We start from the raw sequence: 4295 nt of genomic DNA, 5'->3' as shown, positions 1-4295 counted from the left end.
GGGATCACTAAATTCATCATCTGAATGTAAAGCGGTGCTTGTGCGGGGAAGGTAGCTGCGGTTGGCTCGAGCAGACGCATGCAAGGTCACACGCAGCCTGGCCATAAATTACAGCGTGTCCCACCGTAAACAGCAACAGGAGAGGGGAAGCGCGGCGGCTTCAGGGGCAGGGGACCACAGGGGCCGATACATAACGTCGTGACAAGTCAAACAAATCTCAGGGTGTTCACTTGCCAGAGAAATATTTTTCACATCCAATCCATTAGGCAAACAAGATGAAAAAGTATTTCCTACTTTGCTGAAAAAATATCAGGACTCGGTATAAAGCGTGCCTTAAAAAAAAAAAAAAGAGAAAAGAAATTAAGTGTGACCATCTATAATGTTTTTTTTCCAGCAGCTCTGACAGCCTTCCAGGCATCCTGGCCGTGCAGGGAGGGAGTAGATGCTTTGAAGAGCTCTAACAGTTTCTCACTTTTTGGCCCGTCCCGGTGTTGCAGGAACAGTAATGAGTCAAATTAGTCGGAAAGAAACAGCCCCAGAGTTCGCCCCCCCCTCGAAGCCCCCTCCATACCCGGCTTCACTGAACCAAACCCAAACTGTTCTCTGCTTTTCTTTTTCCCCTTCCCTTTCCCTGCCAGCTTGGCGGGGAACGTGTTTCATGACACGTTTCTTTTTAACCTGCAAAATGATTTTTGAAACAAGAGATCCTCCCAAAGTTTGCCTTTCAGGCTGGCTGGCTTTTCTGGTGGTTCTGGACAAGTGAAAATCCAAAGGGAAAAGGCTCTTTCCGGAGTTTCGACCACTTCTAGTACCAGTGACCGTCTCTGATGGGGAGACAGAGGGGAGTGGAGGAAGAGCAGCTTCGCAGACCGACCAGTGGCTCCTTGGGAAGGCACAATCCTTGACTGACCACTGGAAAAATGAACCTGTTGAAGAAAAAGGATCACCCCCAAACACGAGCTGTCTTTCTACTAAATTTTAATTTATTTATTTTATTTTCTTTCCTTTTTTTTTTTTTTTTGACAAAGACATCTGAATTATACACTGAGTAACAATATGACCAGATATTGCAAATACCCCTTTTTGGTGAAATTCAAAAAGGGATCATAAAAGAAAGAGCTTGTGTGGACCCAGCTGGCCCAGGGAATGCAACAGCCGCCACCTTTTGCTTTTGCGGAAGAAAGAGCCCTGTGGGGCAGGGGGCCAGTTGGAGTGGGCTGGTCTCATCCCAGGACACTTCATAAAAAAGCCTGGCGATCAGTTATATTTTTGACAGAGAAAAAAGTAATTAACGTGCAAGAAGCGGTGTAGGTAGGGGGAAAAATGGGAGAAGGTGACATGAGGCTTTGGCAAGCATTCTCCGAGGGCGAGGAGAGACATCCTCCATCAGAGGATGGAGAGCTGCATTCAGAGCTGCAGCGAGGGGACACGGCTGCAGCAGGACACGAGTCCCCACGCACACCCAGTGCTCACGGTTGGAGCAGGGGCTTGGACCCACGTTTCCTGATGTGCCCTTGGAGAATTTCACTTCTCCATCATTTTTCCCCTCCGGAGAACACAAAGGGGCGGGAGAGGCATCTTTCATCTACCGCAAAGGTAAAACCAGATTTAATGATGTGAAAGTGAAGCAAGACAAACTCCTTGCAGGAGGGGAATTAACCCCTGTGACAAAATTCTTGAGGCCTGGGGTGGATCTGTCTGTCACTCCAAACCTTTAAATCAAGGCCCGGTGTCTGCCTGCCAGAGGTGCTCTAATTCAGCCGCAAGTCACCGCGCCGGCGGGGTGGCGTTTAATGGGCTGTGTTATGCGAGAGGTCAGGAGAGAGGGACATAACGGTCCCTTCTGGCTTTAAAAATCTATGAATCGATGCGACAGTGTGGCAGAGCTCCACCCATACCAATGAGATGGTTTGCTTCCCCCGAATCTCACTTAAAGGAGGGCAAAGCAGACAGAGTTGGAAGGACAAAGCCTCACTATGCAATTACCATAAAGCAAAGAGGAGCTGAAGGGCTGGGAGAGGGGTAGGGGTCTCGCTGAAGGGCGCTGTGCCTGGCCCCAGCCAGTATTCCAGGTGGTGTTTAGCCAGGTGCTGCTGAGGGATGAGAGCCCTGGGAGGGTACAGCAGATGTAAATCCATTCAGATAAGGAGCGTGAGTGAACAGAACCTCAAATCCTTTTATATTTTCACCAGGTCAGTGCATGGAGAGATGTTTACAATACAAGAAGCATTTACAGCTATCACTGCAGGGTGATTTACTTAAGTCATGCTCATTTTAACCCTCCATCCTCCCAGCACGGCTCGCTCTATCTCGGTCTTCCCCTCTTACTACCTGGCATAGGTAAACCAAATTAACCTACTGGATTACAGGTGAAGCTTTGGTCGGTACAGATGCACGCAACCAGTACGCGTAGCTACACGCAAATATAACAAATGAGCCAGCAAACACTTCTGGATCCTGAGTTCAGTAAGGCAATTTTTCCTTCCAAACTGGAGCAATAGGAAAACTACTACATATTTATTTTACACACATTTCCAAGTTTAACCAATGTGAGCCTGAAAAACCAAATTACCCTCCCCAATGCTTTTTGGATCCAGAAAGCTAACTGTGGCACAGGTGGGGTGTCACAGGGCAAGTTTGACACTGGTAGAAAAAGCAGGGAGTGGGGAAGCAACAACTCAACACCCTTGCAAGTGAGAAGGATCAATGCCCGAGTCCCCACGGGGACCTTGGTCGGTCCTGCCTGGCCCAGAGGAGGAGGTCCCCAAGCATTGCACTCTGCAAGTGGCGTGCAGTGTGGGCAAATTCAAAACTCAGGAGTATCTGTCACAAAGCTCTGCCACTCAGGTAGCACAACGCATGCCGTCGAGAAAGGGCTGCAATCCCTTACAGTGCCTGCATCAGGCAAACGCACTAATTACAAGGAAAAGGCAGTGCTGGGATGCATTTCTCCTCCTTGGACTGACCCAGGAACGCGCAGTCCTGAGATTCCTAGTGTTCCCGATAAGCCACTGCAGCTGGGGAGCCACTGAATGCGCTATATTTAAATGAACATCTCTCCTCGTCTTATGACTCCTTACTCAATCCATGCAAAGCTGGAGCTGTGTCACTTTGTGTCATTAGCAATTGCTTAACAGCTCACTTGAGCCAGCTCTTCCCTCCTCCCAGTTGTCTGGTTTTCAAAGCAGGGCTGTGCTACTCCAGCATGCATGTCCTGCCTCGGCGCTGGAGACAGATGCACTCAGAGGGTGCTGACTCACGGACGCAGGCAGATTAAAGTTGGATTGCTAAAGCAGTTGCTGTCCCAGCTGTCCCTCTGCGCCCAGCCACAGCAAAGACAGCTGAACTACACAAAGATCAACCCCTGCACCGCTACTGTACATCCTGATATATGGGGGGACCCGGAATCAGCCCCAGATGATTTTAATCTGCCGGGCTGTTACATGTAGGTGGCCAGGGGCTGCTTCACGTACAGTGCAGATGTTTCTGCCGTGAGGTGGAGAGACGTCCAGGGGAAGGGAGGAGCAAAGAGCTGGGAGCTCCAGGGGTGTCAGCCGTTTGCCTGGGTCCATGAGTCAACTCGCTGACGCGTGGTAAAGCCACATGCTTTAGTACACGCAGCTTCCCCGGTACTGCCCGCCGGTCCGTCTCCAAGAGGTGGACGGGGTAATGCAGCCCCTAGTCATTCTCTGGCCTTTTGCAGGCAGACAGCAAACAAAGCTGGCAAGCAGGGCAGTGGGATTATTTTACCATCTGTGCATTAGAACTGGCCCAGGAGTCACCAAGCTCGCTTCATGCAGGACATGGCTGCTTTGGCGTGCTAATGACTCCTGCTCACTGTCAGCTGGGGCTAGATTGGAATCGGGGACGAGGAGGTGGAAAACACATTCTCTTTCCTGTTTCAGTAACTGCATCCTTTCAGAGGAAAGCCAGTTCCGGGAAGAATGAATCCTCATTTACAGAGCGCTCCCCCATCTGCCGTTCATCAGGCTTCTCACCCTTCACCAGGGCAATCCACAGCCAGCACTGGGCTTGGGGGACCTCAGCCCCCGGGCAGCCAGCACGCCGTGGGGCAGTCCCCCAAGTCCTCCGAAGGGCTGGGCAAGTCCTGCTGAGGAAGCCGGGTAGGGGAGTATATTCTGCACATTTCAAAAAGGGAACCTGGGACCTGGTATCTCATTCTAGAAAGTAATCATGGACTTTCCAAATGGATGGGGCCAGGCTCTTTTCGGTGGTGGCTGGTGACAGGACAAGGGGCAATGGGCAAAAACTGGAACATCAGAAGTTCTAGACAA

This window comes from Antrostomus carolinensis, unplaced genomic scaffold (assembly GCF_000700745.2).
Source record: "Antrostomus carolinensis isolate BGI_N321 unplaced genomic scaffold, ASM70074v2 scaffold34758, whole genome shotgun sequence".
Taxonomy (NCBI): Eukaryota; Metazoa; Chordata; class Aves; order Caprimulgiformes; family Caprimulgidae; genus Antrostomus; species Antrostomus carolinensis.
The sequence above is the reverse complement of the archived record's forward strand: the minus strand, read 5'-3'. Positions refer to the sequence as shown.